Here is a 17,179-nt window from a genome sequence, read left to right on the forward strand (position 1 = left end):
TTAAGGAAACTTCAGCTTTACTGAGGCTTGAGGGTACACCACACCCATACCTGTACACCACCTAACTCTCCTTAAATATAGCCTCCAAACCCAGTATTCTTTAGGGATAAAAGATGGGTAATGGAATGGAAAATATGTGAACAAATTGTTCCAAATGGATGTTACTATTTTGAAAATAGAACAGTGAAGCTAAAGGCATTCTCAAACATAATAATTTGATATTTATTTAATTTTTTATTTCTAAGGGAGGGTTGTGGAGAAAGTATTTGAAGACCATGAGGCATGCATGGAAATCCAGACCACCTCTTCTTATATCTGTCAGCAACTGCTATTGCATCACAGTTGCTATGAGAGTGAACAGCATGAGAAGGAACCAGAAGGCAATGTAGGTTTATTGACTATAGAAGTTTCATGACAGCCAGACTCTAATGGTGGCTTTACAGATGAACAGTACAAACCTGTGCATGTTTATTTAGAATGTGTTCAGTGAGACTTCATTCCACGTAAGTGTGCATAGGACTGGATCCTAAGAACATAATTATTTGATTTATTGAGGAGTAAGCCTTACTGAATGCATTGGGAATTACCATATTTTTCGCTCTATAAGACGCACCAGACCACAAGACGCACCCAGTTTTTGGAGGAGGAAAACAAGAAAAAAATATTCTGAATCCCAGAAGCCAGAACAGCAAGAGGGATCGCTGCGCAGCGAAAGCAGCGATCCCTCTTGCTGTTCTGGCTTCTGGGATAGCTGCGCAGCCTGCATTCGCTCCATAAGACGCACACACATTTCCCCTTACTTTTTAGGAGGGAAAAAGTGAGTTATAGAGCAAAAAATACGGTAATTGCATGCCAGACTGCATAGGATTCTCCTGTAAGACTTGCCCTGTAAGAGAGCAAGGAATGGCAGATTCACACTGTCCCTTTTATTACATGATAAATAGTTTATGCACCTTTGTTTGTATATTCGTTGATGAATGTAGGCCAAGCATTCTTAAATTCTAAGCAAGGATGGGGAACCTGTGGCCCTCCAGATGTTGGAGCGGGCTGGGGCTCATGAGAGTTGGAGTCCAACAACATATGGGAGGGCCACAGGTTGCTCTTCTCTGAAATAGAGTTACAAACCCATGTTTCCTTCTGCTGCCAGAGACTACTGTGATTAATGATTCCATGGTTGTGCTCCATCCCATTCTGTTCTCAGTAAAAACCAGCCAATTCCAAAACTGTCACTCTTAGCATAAAGGACTTCTACTAAAACAGCTTCAAGCTGTTAAACATTTTGCAGCGTCTGAACTTTCAAATTTCTAACTTTTCAAAACCTGTACTATGGATCAAGATAGATCCAGTTAGTCTGTTATGTCGAAGCCGGCAATACAATTTTGAAATGCTAATTCTAACATAAACTGAGCATTAACACAGAAGCCACAAGGGGTGGGTGGGAATTTTCAAGTTCTTCGTTTAGCTGATGACAAAATATCTACAATGATATTAGACTTAAAACTGTAAGCGGATGGAACTTGAAAAAGGGGCAGCTTAATATCATCATAAAAATGCAAACAAAAAAGTTAGAATTGAATTCTCGCTCATCAAACATTCCCATTTTATGAGCAAATGCATAAAGCATATTGAAAAGCCTTGCTGTAATCCTGCCTAACAGCAGCACACTTGCTCCTATTATAATTAAAAGCAAACCTTGGTAGTGAAGCTGAAACATAATAAATACAGCAACATTTAAAGAAAGAAAGCTGTGCTAATCTGATAGAATTCTAGAACAGGGAAATAACAGCAGTAAGAACAGCCAACCTTACTTGTTGTTGTTCAGTTAAAACATGCTCCCGTACTAGAGAAATCCAAACCATACGAAAGTTTTCAGCAGTCTAGAAATTGCTCGAGTGGATGCTGTGTTTATTTACCAAGCCTTAAAAATCTGTGGTGAGGAGCAGTACTGAGTTAGCTCTCAAGTTCATCAAGAGCACCGCTGAAAGTCCTACTGTAACTACAGGCATGAAGTTTGCTGCCAGTTAGCTTTTCTGCTGCTCTGTGCTTGTAAATACAAGCTCTGTGGACAAAGTCCCAAATGACATCACAAGCAGCTGCTTATTGTTGAGTCTTTATTAACTGGCTGTCAAAAAAAGAAAAGAGGAACTGAGAGGGGTGGGGAGGCACCACTGTCTACCCCGAAGCACAATCTGAGAGCTTAGTCGGTATTTCACTTATACATATGTAAATACTTGTGATTATCTAAACTATGCTTTCCTTAGGATCATGAAGCCAAGTTTCCATAAGAATCATATCCTTTGCCAGTCTGAAAAATGAAAGGAATAAAAAGGACATGAGGTCTAGTGAGAAAAACATATATTAAATGCTGCATTTACCATACTTTTTAAAAGCTGCATACTTCTAGTATGACTTTTTATATATAAATGTTATATAGATGCACACACAAAACCAGCACAGATGCTAGGAATGGTTTGAAGTTTAATAGAGTCTGCTAAGTCTTAGAGTGTAAGAAAAACTTTGCAAAAATTTTAATAGGTTCATCAAACATGCTTAAGTGTTTTGTAGGACTAATATCTTATATCTAACTTGATAAATAAATAAATAAATAAATAAATAAATAAATAACCACCAGTAAAATAAGTTCATGCCTATTTTTTTAAAGGTGATTATATAAAGTCTCTTTCTGTGTCTCTCTCAGATTTAAATCTCAAAAATTTGAGACTGGAGTCCTAATAATATTTATACGCCCATGTAAGTCTTAATGAAATCAGTGAGGCTTTCTTCTGAATAAAAAGGTTGAGGATCAGGCTGTAACTGACAAAGAGAGCCATTCAGCTTGTGGTGGGTGAGCTGGTAAGACAAGAAATTACTGACCTTTCACTCCTGAGATTGGGACCTGAGACTAGTCTTTATGTGTGAAACGAGAATAACAGCTTCTAGTCTTCAAGGAAACTGCATTGCTCGGAGGAGGGAAATTAGCATCTCCCTAAGTGTGTGTTCCACTTCCTTGTCCCCATGAGTGTCACCTCAAAGAAAGGCCTTGAGCTGAAGTTACAAAACATCTGCACTTATTTCCCAAAAGCTAAACTTTTCAAGTGATGACCTGGATCACTGAAAGGGCAAGGTGAAGGAAGTGCTACTGTGTATACTAATAGCTATTCTCTATTGATGACACAAACATGGGAGGACTCCAGCATTGAGAAATACCAACCATGTATTTCTTTTTATTAAAAAAATGCAGTTATCAGACTCAACAGAATTAAGGAGGACTTAAACTCTGAAATGTTTCAGACATCAGCTTTTCTCTAGTTTACAGATCCTCCTTTGTTAGGAGCACTTAGCCTCCGTTCAAACCGTGCTGGCCATGCACAGGGGGTTGGATTAGATGACCCTCAGGGTCCCCTCCAAACTCTACAAATAAATGATTCTATAAAATCAGACCTGCAAGAGAAGGAATGAAAGGAATGCTTCAGCTTGTCACTCCTTCATGGTCCAACACAACACAGGTTGTTGCAGCAGCCCTGTTACCTCTGGACTTTTATGATCTATGGACATATACATATCACTGGGTCTGCCTCAGTTTCTGATCACATTAAAAATTTTCATCCTCCGAAAGTCATAAAAAATGGTACTAGCCCATCACACTGTGTCCCAGTGATAGTATTGTCCTACACATGCCTACCTAGATTTAAGTCCATCCTACATATTTAAATAAACAAGGTTGCCACCCTAAATAAAACCTACTGAACCGCTTCTGAACAGATATGGCTAGGATTGCATTGTTAGCAGTGTGCTCCTTATTTTCTAGAATCATCACTGTTTCTCTGCAATTGTGCTAGTATTGTATATCTGTCCTTGTATGCCTCAAACTTAAGTTCCCTTGGTGTGTGACTGCCTTGGTTCTTAATGATGTCCATTCAACACTTTCTAAAAGCAAAGTGCCATAAAAGTGGTAAGTTATCTTATAGGTATAAATAGATTTCCAGTTATACCACTACTTTAGCTTCCAATCCAGTAGTCAGAGCCAAGTGCTTCACTGAACTGAAAGATTATTGCTCTATAGACTCCTTTGCTTGGAAAGGAAGAATTTTGGTTGTTCTAATAACAATGTCTGACCTATCACAGAACTTCATTTCTATCGATGCAATGCTTTGCTGTCAAAGCTGTGTCCAAAGAGAATATCAATGGGTTTTATCCAACATTAATCATAATCAAAGACCCACACAGAGCACATTATAGTAATCCAACCTTGAGGTCACTAATACATGAGTCACAGTGGCCATGCTATGGTTCGCCAAATGTATCTGGAAGGTAGCCCACTGAATACAGTAGTCCCTACTAATTCATATGACTGCATTAGCATGTCACCTTTTTGCAAGGTGGGTATCATGGGGCCTGTGAAGAACATTAATGTCTTTGTGTGATTTCACAAACTCGTCACACTTTCTCCGAAATCAAAATCTGGAAAAACAGCCATGTTGCTAAGATTGAGTTATCACCATGTTTGGGAGCAGTTGCAATCCTAATGCCATGGAATGCAGTGTTTAAATTTAATTTGACTACAGTATAACTGATCCAAATGCAGTTTTTCCAATTCTGAATTAGAAATAATACATTAAGTATTTGGGGAGAAGGGGATGAAGCATCACAAAGAAATTAACCCCTTTGCTGTAGTAAAAAAAGCCACATTGACAAGGAAGTGGTCCATGTTATGGAAATACTTTCACATATGTTTAGAACCAACTAGAACCCCAAATACATAAAGGGGTTATGTTTGACTTTCTGCTGCAATTTGAAATTTGACTTTCTGCTGCAATTTTTTTTAGTGAGTCTGAAGTCAGTTAGGTTCATGATGCATCTCATTAGATAAAATGCAAAAGCCTAGTAAATACAGAATATATACATATATATATATTAAAATATATTTGCTTTCGTACGTTAAGAAAAGTGCTTATTCCTCCAAAACAAAAGATGCCAGATGCATATTTTCACATAATACTTACACTCATGAAACCATAAAGAACACATTTAAAACACACAACTGCATATTTGTTCCTATATTTTCAGTATTGCTCCGATTCAAGAATGTATGACGAATGAATATGCCACATTCAGCCCAAAACAAATCACTAACTTTCTGCTCCTACAGGGATATATTTCTTGTGGAATCATATGTTCAAAAATACTGCATGTCTCAGATGGTCTTTCTCTCATCTTTCAAGAGTGGGTCTGTTCTTGTATAACTTTTACTAGAATCATCTGGGAATCATTTGTATTAGAAGTAATAAGAAATTCCATCTTCCAGGACTGCAGCAAAGACATAGACATATTTTACCTTCAACCATAGTCTAAAACACAGGTAAGGTTGAACTGAATTTTGAAGCCTGGCTCATGTATTTTTGCCCTATGTTAAAATGTGTGTTGACTAATTTACAATACCAATCTCTACCTCACAGATATTTAGAAAAATTAAGCACTATTTAAAGCTGTTTGTGTGAATCATCTCTTAGGTTTATGTAATTTCACATTCTGGCACCAAATTTTAGTGAATTGCTTTAAGTGATCAAACATAATTTAGGAATATTTAAAGCATGTTGCACATTAGCATTGGTAAATATTTTACAGCAGTGAATTTAACAAGGTTAGTTACTTGAGAGATTGTTCAACATAACTCAGTAACACAGGCAGTGGCGGAGGAACCCTCTCCGGCACCTGAGACGGCCCAGCCCATATGGACTGCGCATGTGCAGCATCCCACGTGTGCGCACTCTGTACAGAATGCTGCACATGCGCAGTCCGTACAGGATGCCGCTTGCGTGCAGCGGTCGTACAGACGCCGCACGAGAGCAACACCCATACGGACTGCAGGTGCCCTCGGCCACTCTACAGCTGGGGGGAGGCAGGGGCCATCTTGTCACCCTTCCCAGAGTGGCGCCCGGGGCAGCCCGCCCCCTCTACCCCCCCTTCCTATGCCACTAAACACAGGGCTACAGCCAGAGTTTGCCTTCTCTGGATAGAAAGACTTCTTTTAATCAGATGGGAATGTTGATCCAGCAGAGGGAGCCTGCTGATTGACAGCAGAAGGAGAGCAACTTTTACTGATTCCCCAACCCTCCAGAACAATGGTAGTGGTACTGCTGGGGTGCTGGACAGGAAGGAGCGTCCTCAGGCATGTTCATCCTTGGGTGAACCTCTGGTACCTTGGGTTAAGAACCTAATTCGTTTGGGAGGTCCGTTCTTAACCTGAAACTGTTCTTAACCTGAGGTACCACTTTAGCTAATGGGGTCTCCCGCTGCCGTGCAATTTCTGTTCTCATGCTGAAGCAAAGTTCTTAACCCGAGGTATTATTCTGGGTTAGCGGAGTCTGTAACCTGAAGTGTCTGTAACCCGAGGTACCAGTGTACTGTTACAATGACCACCTAGGCTGGCCCACACACTTAGGAGAGTCATGCTCTGGAGTAAAGGTTTGAGGTTGGTCACCCTGGCAAAACTGCCACTTTCTAAGGCCCTAAACCCTCTAGACCTGAGGATTCATGCAATACTGGCTTGTGTTGTGAACATAAGTATAAGCAGAAAGGAAGCAAGAAATTGCCAAGGGTTAACAACAAAACTGAGAAAAGAAAGGGCTGGTGTGGGATAGATAAGACAAAGATATATCCAGGCTGTCCCAGAGTTTAAGCATTTAATCCACAAATCAAAATAAAAGCACAAATGCTTAGGCTTCCAGCTATGCATATGAATAAGTAAACATTTACTTCTCTGGGGTGCTTCTACCAACCATACCTTCCTCCATATCCACAACAAGTGGTGGCAAAACCAAATTAAGTCTAAACATGGCAGATAGTAGGAACAGACATTCCTATTGTCTCATATGAGAACATAACCTTGAGAAGTCTGGTAAATATTATTTTCAGTACTACTAATAGACCAAACAGGACAAACCAGTAATGCATGTGAAAAGGAAGTTAATGTTGTCATCTTTCTAGAAACCCAGTAGCCTATAGATGATTAGGTTTCAAACTTTTTAAGGGTATAGGGCTTTCAATAAACTAGAAATTCCTATTGCTAAATTGCCTCCCCTACCCCTCCACCTTCTCAAGGAAATCAAAAAGCAGTACCTATATTTGCAAATGGAAGAGACAAAATTAATGGTGGGCACAGCTTTCTAAACCCAGGAGAAACTTTTGCTAGAAATGATGGTCTGAGTATATTAAGAAACATTTCCTGTCAAATATTATGGGATTTTTAGTTGCTGGGGGAGTGTCTGCTTCCCAATTCAGTTCAGGAGGAAGACAAAACTACAACCCCCATGATTCTCACCAGGAAATGATATCCCCGAGTCTTTTCTGGCTAAACTGGTATGTTGTGTGTGTCTGTCTGTGAGTATATTCTGGGACATGTCACTGTTGCTGTAATAATATTGCATTAGTGGTGGATTTATGTTGGACTGCCCACACATCATTCCATTTCATCCAGAGGAGTGCTGTTTAGTTGTTGCCTGTGTTACAGAGGCCCAACTGACCTTAACCAGAATTGTGAGCATTTACATAGTATTGCCAGACCCATGTAGTGGAACACTCTTCCAGCAGAGATTCACCAGACATGCTTGCTTTTGACTTTCAGGTATCACTTGAATACTTTTTTTGTTTGTTCCAAGAGGCCTTTGCAGCTTTTAAAATTTCGATTGGCCAGTCACCTTAATTATCTGTATTCCTAATTTTTTAAAAAGATTGTGTTTTATGTTTTAACAGCATATACCACCTTAGTATCTCATGATGTGGCAGTGCAGAAATCCTTCTATAAATAAATCCTGGCTCTTCCCATTGGATGAAGAACTCTAGTTCTGCCAAAGGCTTCAATTTTTAGATAAGATTGGTGCATAAGGCAAGTTACAGGCTTCAGAAATCAGCAGGTACATGAGAGCTGAAATGCAGATGAACTAAAACCTTCATCCAACCTGAACATGCCACCTGCTGCTTGCTTTGAAGAGCAGAGCCACCACAGCTATATGCATGGCAAGCAGCTACAGTCTCAACACTGGGCAAACAAACAGGCACTCCTTTGAGTAAATTGGGTCCATGATGCTTGTTAGTCCCAGCACTGGTGTCTCCATTGAGACAGAGATGGAATTAGGACCAGCTCAGCATCAGAGTTGTTCTCAGTTGGGGAGGCTCCTCACTGACAGGGGAATGTGTCAAAGGCAACTCCAGATCCTGTTTGCACACGGGATCCAAGCCACCAACTATATTACTTGTGACACATGCAAAAAAAAAGGTGTTCTTTTCCCAAAAGAAATTATCTCAGTATCTTTGTCCATCACAAATAAACTTTACAGCGCTTCTGCTATCGAAAGAGACAACAATCAGAACAGCTTATAGAAAATGAGGAATTTATTTTATTCTGACAGTTTTATCTCTGGTACCCTTCTGCATATACAGAACAGATGAGGTGATATGCAGCAGGCTGTGAGAGATCTGGCAACGTGCATCACATCAGTAAACAATAAGGAAAGGGGCAGGATTTTGCCTAGATTTAACCAAGGAAATAGAGATGGTGACATTTTCTACCTCTGCCCTTTTCCTTTTGGAAGAAGAGTTCTCTTATTTTCCAAGTCTCAGGATTCCTTTGACTTTTTTTTTTAAGTTTAAAAGCAAAATCCTAATCAGTCACCCCTATTTATGATAGAACTCTATTTCTTCTCTACTTTACTGTCGGCAATTTTATCCTAAGACCCATTGGTCTTAATAAGCACTTTAGAGGTATCCAGTGAAGCCTGCTACATTTCGCACAAATTACCAAACCATATTCAGGGTATCAAAGCCTATAGTAGGTCCAACAAATATGGGAACACCTCAAAACATAACTGGAAACAAACAAACAAAAAAGTGGCAGAGAAGAAAAAGTCTTGTTGATCCAATGTGTTTCAGACCATTCTGGTTCTTCAGGGAAATTCAGGGACCAATGGGGTCTAACATGTGTTGGAACAACCAGGGGCACAGTGTTTGGGGGAGTAGGGTGGCGTAGCCCCAGGAGCACAATTTTTAGGGGGCATGAACCAAGAGTCTCCATAAAAGGATCCCCATCCTGCCCTGTCTGCCCCTGGTGGTCTTTGAGCCCCAGAGCCCAGCCTGGTCTCGCCGTCGTATCCCCAGCCTCCTTGTTGATTGGCCATCTGGTCAGCATGGGGGGGGGGGAGGCGGGATCTGCCTGCCAAGGCATGCATCGGCCAGATGGGCTCCTCCCTGCACAAGCAGGCAGATGTGCAGCGCAGCCATGCTTGGCCAGGGGTGAGCTGGCACACAGGTTCCATGAACCCTCCATATCCAATGCATGCACACCCAGTTCTAGAAATTATGCTGGAATTTAGACCTGTAACATTTAGGCAGGATCTGACTCAGAAGCGGATTCTAAAACTATCCTTAATTAAAACTCTTAGCTTCATTACCGCTACCACATAAAGACCTGGTCAGTAGTAGTATCTATGCCAGGCACAGGCAAACTCAGCCCTCCAGATGTTTTTGGACTACAACTCCCATCATCCCTGACCACTGGTCCTGTTAGCTAGGGATGATGGAAATTGTAGTCCAAAAAACATATGGAGAGCCGAGTTTGCCTATGCCTGATCTAAGCATGTGTTAAATTGCTGTTCTACAACTTCCAGCTCAAAAACCTTCATCACATAGGGAAAGCACACCTGGGTCTATGTTAAGTAGATAATTGGTGCAGTGGCTTAGATAAAGGTAGCATAGAATAAGAGACAACATCTTCTGTTACATTTTTGCAAAGGCACAATATTTCTTTTTTGCCCACCGGTAGAGAAAAGAAGATGCATCTTTTTATGTTCTTTTGTCCAGATTGTTTTCTCTTCTGGAGCCTGTGAACATTTCTCCCTGAACTTTACAAAGGAGAAACCCTTTGTAGGCTGATATAAATAAAATTCATAGCACAGAGTACTACTTATCTACCAAATGCCTTTGCAACTTTTCTTGAAAATCTGAGCTCAGAGGTACAGTTTCAAACCATGTGATAAAGACTTCAGTGAGATTAGAAGCATCAAAAGAAACCTTCAATTCAAAACAAGCAGCAAAGTCTTTGTTATATTAGTCACAATATATTTTTTTCTAAATTAGCAGGACTCTCGCTCTCAGCTGTTCAAGCTATTCTTTCCCCCCTACATATTAGGTGAGCTTAAAGGGGTCAGTTTACCACCTAAGCTTGCCTAAGGTATATATTTAAAGTGAGGGTGTGGGTGGGATGTGAGGAGAGTTGATGAACGACAGGGGTACCTTTTCAGATTCTGGGAACAGAGTGCAAAATGTTGCAGTTGGCTGTAGGTGTGGATTGCTCCGCAGAGTTTAAAGGCAAACCCTTACATCTATTCATGTTAACTTGCATAAAGCAGTGTATTTTAAGAGCTTGGTGTGGGGTGTGTGTGGATGTGGGTGTAATGCATGATAATATTGTTAACAATATACGGAACAATCACATACAACCTGAAAGAGTAGGTGGGGGCAGGGAGCAAAGAGGAGAAAAGGATGATATCAACCCTGTCTTTCTTAAACCGTTCTGCTGCAATAATATTAGAGGCTTTTCCTTCCATTATTCAAACCTAGTAATATATCAATATATTTCATTCAAAGAACAATGTAATGATTCACTATTAGTCATTATGACTAAATGGAACTTCCATGGTCAAAGACAATATACCTATATAAACACCAGCTGCTGGTGGGGGGTGGGGAGAATTGGGAGGGCTGTAGCCTTCATACTGTATTTTTGGATCTAGCTGTGCATTCTTTGAAACAGAATGCTGCACTAGTTGGACTCTTCATCTTCCTGTGATCACTCTAACATAATATATTTGATCATTTGCCAATATTTGTTATTCTCTGACACATTCTTCTGATGTACACTCCCTGCTTGTAGTCTCCTCTGAAAGCTATCATTAAGAGACAGGGAGACCTGCTTCCATTTCCTCATTTCTGTGTGTAATCCCTCTGGCTAAGCTCAATTTTGAAATGCTGTGTACTTACTCTGCAAGCCTCAGGTCAATTTCATCAACTCTCAGAACTATTGGTTTGCTCATCCTCTTGTGTCTCATCTTCTGCAGTGGAAGACTCATTATATCTGGAGATAATGTACTCATTTCACATAGAAGATCATATATTAAAACAGTTCCTAGCCCAGTATTAGGTCCCCTATAAATCTAGACCAACCTTCTTGCCCAAAACTGAATCTTACACATATGAATACTGTAAAGCTCCTGCTTCTGTAGCTTTAGCCTCAGTGACAAAACAGTGCACAAGAAGAAGAAATAAATTACCTTGCAGCAAACAAGAGTCAACAAGTTTCCTCATGCTGAAATTTCTTTAATGATTCAAAAAATAGGCTAAACAAACAATCCAGATGTCTATTAAGCAAGTTGTCAAATCCATTTATTAGCTAGGAAGGCAAAAAACCAAAACAACAAATACGAACATAAAAGCAGACAATTCTCATTTGGGGAGGAAATCCTTCTTACTTCTTCCTAAATAAAGCAAATCAGGCTATGGACTTCAGCATGGTTTATCTTCTAAACCACTCCTGAAAGAAATGCATGTGGCCTTCTCTATTACAAGGCAACTCCACTTAACATCCAAACCATGGTTTAGCTAGCTTTCAAGTGAGTGCACTGGAAATGTTGCATCCAATTTCTTGTACATGACCAGGGAAACCCCTAAAATTATTGGATCCACAATCCAAGGAGCTGCCTTAGAAACCACTGTGGTCTGCTCCTGAATGTACACTACAGACCTGTTGACTGGCCTTTTCTTTCTCTAAGAAGCAGCCCTATCTTTTCCATGCCACTTTTACAAATTGATTCAAAAACTTCCTGAAATTTTAAATGTGATTTCCTATATGGGTGCAGTTAGAGATTTTAAAAAGAGAGAGCTGTTTAAATGATTCTTATTTTGGAGACTTGCTTCTCATTATGCTGGAAGTATGAAAAAGTTGTTGTTTGGAAATAAAAACTCTTACTGTATATAGCCAAATTAAGATTTTCTTATATAAGATCTGACTGGATATGGAGTCAAAACCTGCACCCTAATGTTATGATCTCTCTACAGAAAGGTTTATAGTTTTTTCGTAAATGAAAAAAGAGCGAATGCCATGGCCAAAGAGACCTAGGGCAAAACAGAGTGAGAAATAGCATATTGGCAAGTGCTACTAATTTGAGCACTGGCTCAAAAGCTAATGTTATGAAGATTCTAACCATTATGTAGTCTTTTCATTATCTCTTGGACCATGATGCATGCAGCAATAATGGTAGGGACAGCCAGTGGAGAGACTCTGCTTCACAATGATATAATTTCAGAGTACCTATGATATGAATTATTAATTCCCAGGATATTTTTGTACTAGAAGTGAATTAGCTGCAGCTAGACACAAGAAAGCTAAGGCTTTTATTTGTATCCTGGGGGTATATCTCATGAATCTAGTTGCCAAGAGATATGGATTTATATATATAAATGGTATCTAGCTATACAAACAAATAAACTTTGTCACGTCTGTTATGGAACCTGAGGATATATAAATGCCCAAATACTTATTTCTGCTTTAAAGAGATAAAACCAGACTGCCACCCAAAGGGTTTCAAAATAAAAGTACAGCAGCCAGAAAATGTGATGGTAATTAGTTCATTTAATGACCTAATATGAATATAACTGTCTCTTTAAAATGTAGCACCAACTAAGCAAAATATGGAGGATGTGAGTCACTCATGCATTAAGCAGGTGCCTCTATTTTAGGTAGCCTAACATAAAAAAACTGTGCATTAGCATAAACTTGACTTACCCTTCGGGTGAATGATGCCTACATACCTTTGCATTCTCAAGGTGGAATTAATTTTTATTTTTTTGCAATGAGAAGCTGTTTTTAAAATGATGTATTTTCAAGATCTTCCTAATTTGGGGGTTGGGGGAGCATTCTAAATTTAGTCTAAAGCGCTTTTCACTTAGAACAGAGATGGAGAACCTGCGACCTTTCAGATGTTGTTAGACTCCTTTCAGCATCTGTCAACATGGTCAATGGGCGAGCAGTGATGCAAGCTGTAGTCCAACAACATCTAAAGGACCACAGGCCCCCCATCCATCTTTGTCTTAGAATGTTCCCATTGCCTATTTAGGCATCCCCATTTGAGCTGTGAGGCTGTTTGGGCCAAGCCATGCCTACCTGTCCTACCTGTGGGTCAGGTAAAGAGATGGATGGGCTGACAGGCAGAGTCACAGGCACCGCCAGCCGCCTAATTGGTGGCACTTGCAAAGCCCCATGCATAGCACTTTGCAAGTGCCGACAAACAGCTGATTGTTGGTGCTTCCATGCACAAAAACATGTCATTATTCAAAAACAGATCATTGTTACATTGCGTAATTGTGGTAAAATACAGGTAGCCATACGTTTTCATTTTGAAATTGGGTTCAAAACCCAATTTACATCATCAAGGTAATTTGAAAGTACACACTGAGTAGTTAATACTCACTAGGCTGCTGCCATACTAGCCATAAGCAGAAATCTACTACAGAGAACGGATCAGTATTTTTTGCTGGGTGAGATAATGTTTTAACTATGTTTAGAAAGTTTTAAAACTTTAGATTTTAAAAAATGTTTTTCATTACTGTGTCTGCCCCTGTGGGCTCCTTAGGGAAGAAGGGCGGGATATAAATAAACAACAACTCTTACATTCTATTTGTCAATGGAGTGGTATTGTCTGTCAGCTTTCTCCTTAGTCCGAGATAAAACTAGGATTAGTTGGCTCTGCCTATCATTCACTTTGGGTCCTCCTACCATCAGTCTTCCAATCTCCCAACCTACCAGGCCTAATGGACACCAGACACCACTGAGAGGCAACCTTCAAACTTGGTGCTTGCCCTGAAATACAGCTATCTAATACTAGACTGTTAGAAGACCCCATCTAATTAATTAATTCTTCTAATGAAATAGAAGCATTTCATCTAATAAAATAATTTTGATATGTCAAAAATCCCCTCAAATCCCAAAAGGTACAATATCTAAAATTTATAATTGCATCACTACATTTTAAATACTGGTATGAAGGGGACTTTTAATTAATAAATAAAAAAATGTAAAGAGCACATACACTGAACGATTTGAGACTCATTTGACAAATAATAGATAGCAAGATACACAGTAAAGTCCTCTATCATGATTTATGATTGGTGAGGTGAAAGATTGCCATTTTAAATAATCTAAAGTTCTTGACATGGTAATTATACAAAAAGCAATGTTTGGATTTATTTCAAATGTGGGTTGACTCCAATGCTGTATCTGGTTACTAAGAACTGTTTGTATTAAGCTAATTCCTTCTATCTAGCACGTATTACACAGAACACCAAAGAAATATATTAAGGGGGAAATATAGACACCATACACTAGCGATGCTAGATCAAACCCTAAATGTAATTGCATTGCAAGTATATGCATGTGCCATAAGCAGCCTGCAACTTTTCCCTGCCAAAATAAAGGGCCTCTCTATTCTACAATTAGCAAAAACGTTCTCATGCATCCAGTATTTCCCTTGAGGCAATAACAACCTTATTTTAGGTGTAGACATCCTTGTTCAGCTTTTATCTGTCAAAAAGGATAAACTTAAAAAGACAACAGCACTTACTTGGATTTGGGGGAGGTGGTGGAAATACATTTTACATAGGCCTAATAAATAGCTGTGGGTACACAATAGAAGCTGACATATCTAGTAATACGAACTGTTATCAGATGAGCCAACCTTTGAATATACAATGCTCTGACAGATGTACTTTCACACACCCAACTGTCAAGGGGTATAAGCAGCTGGAAAGTGATTTTGCACAGTAAGTGGATGATTGAAAAGGAAGTGAAGGGAACTCTGGCTATGATGAAGTGTGTGTGTGTGTGTGTGTGTGTGTGTGTGTGTGTGTTCACGCAAACGCACATGCTGAAATTTTAATATAACAGGGTAGATTAGGTCTCCTTAACACCCTTAAAATAGCTTATCAAATTCACACACAGTGGTTAAGTAATGCAGATGAGACCCAGAGATACACCAGCAGAATAATTTCTGATAGTGGTGCTGTTCTGGCACCTCAAAGACCTACTGGAAGACTTTTCAGAAAAGGGACTTGGCACCAGCATGCATCATGAAACATGGTCTGTTCTTGGCTTATCCTCATGGCTTGTTTGGAGAGAAAGAATTCATGAGGACTGGTTCACACAAAAGCACTAAGGATTGTTTCCTCCCAAAAACTTTGGTTTGTTTCTTCCCAGCACAGCAAATGGAGGAGACAGACATGATGTGAGCAGCATGCTTGCTCATTCCCAGTAAGCCTTGATTTGTTTAACTCTGCCTTACTGTTAGATGCCATCATTATGCCATTGCCCCTGACAGTCATCATTTTCATTCCATGACTGACATTTGTGGGAGTAAAGAAACTCTGAGCACAGTGACATTGTCACTTCTGATTTACTATTTGCTCCTATACATTTTTAGTATATGTTACTGTGGAAAGCAACCTCTGCCCTTGGAGATTTACTCAAGACAAAGGCACTGAAATAACAAACCTTGTATTGCTCACCAGTGGCTACCAACCATGAAGGCTGTGTTTTACCTCCACTGTCAGAGGAATCATGCTGGGAACTGCAAGTGGGGAGAATGCTGTTATGCCTGGTTTTGGCATAGAAACTGCTTTGGTCTATCTGTATGATGATCTCTGTCGAGAGAGAGAGAAGGGAAACATGTCCCTATTAATTATCCTCAACCTCTCAGTGGCTTTCAATACCATTGGCCATGGTATCCTTCTGGAGCGACTTTCCGAACTAGAGGTGGGTGGCACCACTTTGCAGTGGTTCCAGTCCTACTTAGATGGTTGTTCCCAAAGGGTGTTGCTTGGGGAGTTCTTTTCAGGCCCATGAAACCTTCAATGTGGGGTTCATCTACATGAAACCGCTGGGTGGGGTTATCCAGAAGTTTGGAGTACGTTGTCAGCAGTATGCTGATGACATGCAGCTCTGTTTCTCCTTTGCATCTGCAGGTCAGGCAGTGGAAGTGCTGGACCAGTTTCTTGCCTCAGTAATGGACTGGATGAGAACCAACAAACTGAAACTCAATCCCAATAAGACTGAGGCACTGTTAGTGGGTGGTTCCCTAGACAGATGGGTAGGAGATTGCCTACTCTTGATGGGGTTACACTTCCTCTGAACGAGCAGGTCTGTAGCTTGGGGGTACTTCTGGATCCTTTGCTGTCACTCAAGGCTCTGGTGGCCTGGAGTGCCTTCCATCAGCTTCGGCTGGTGGCCCAGCTACGCCCCTATCGGGACAAGGATAGCCTATCTACTGTTGTCTATGCTCTGGTAACCTCAAGGTTAGATTACTGCAATGTGTTATACATAAGGCTGCCTCTGAAGACAGTTCAGAAACTTCAGCTAGTGCAGAATTCAGCTGCCAGGTTGTTCACCAGAGCAAAACAGTATGAGCATATTGCACTGATCCTGGTCCGACTGCACTGGCCACCAATTAGTTTCCAGGCCCAATTCAAAGTGCTGGTTTTGACCTATAAAGCCTTAAATGTCTGAGGATCACAATACCTCACGGACTGCCTCTTTCCATATGGGCCTACCCAGACCCTGAGATCATCTTCTGAGGCCCTTCTTCATGTGCCTCCTCCTCAAGAGGTCCGGAGGGTGGCAACATGAGAATGGGCCTTCTCTGCAGTGGCTCCCCATCTGTGGAATGCTCTCCCCAGGGAAGTTCGCCTTTATTATACCATGTGAAAATGTTCTTTTTTAACTAGGCCTTTGTTTGATTTGATTAACATCCTATGCCCTTTTAAAATGTGGGGGTTTGGGGGGGTGGGGGTTATTGGGTGGTTGTTGTTTTTATTTTTATTACGCTTTTTGTGGTTTTATATTTTGATTTTATTCTGTGAACCACCCTAAGACCTTGGGGTACAGGGTGGTTAATAATAATAATAATAATAATAATAATAATAATAATGCTCCTGTCTATCTTTCAGGTTTCCCACAGACATCTGGTCAGCCACTGTGAGAACAGGATGTTGGACTAGATAGGCCATTGGCCTGATCCAGAAAGGCTCATATGTTATCATACACATCCTGGGGCATACCTAATCTAAGGCCTCTCAATTA

At 40.3% G+C, this 17,179-nt stretch overlaps 1 protein-coding gene and 1 long non-coding RNA gene across 5 annotated transcripts in view; one reads left to right on the top strand and one right to left on the bottom strand.

Annotated features, from left to right (window-relative positions):
* The window catches only part of NCKAP5 (NCK associated protein 5), a 627,572-nt gene that overhangs the window by 515,263 nt on the left and 95,130 nt on the right, over positions 1–17,179 (bottom strand). The window lies entirely within an intron of this gene.
* Positions 41–17,104, top strand: LOC308479627. The gene is made up of 3 exons (XR_013987763.1): positions 41–385; positions 2,699–2,853; positions 17,047–17,104. It is a non-coding gene; the product is annotated as an uncharacterized lncRNA (long non-coding RNA).

Source organism: Podarcis pityusensis (genome assembly GCF_964106645.2).
Source record: "Podarcis pityusensis genome assembly, chromosome: 1".
In the NCBI taxonomy this organism is placed as follows: Eukaryota; Metazoa; Chordata; class Lepidosauria; order Squamata; family Lacertidae; genus Podarcis; species Podarcis pityusensis.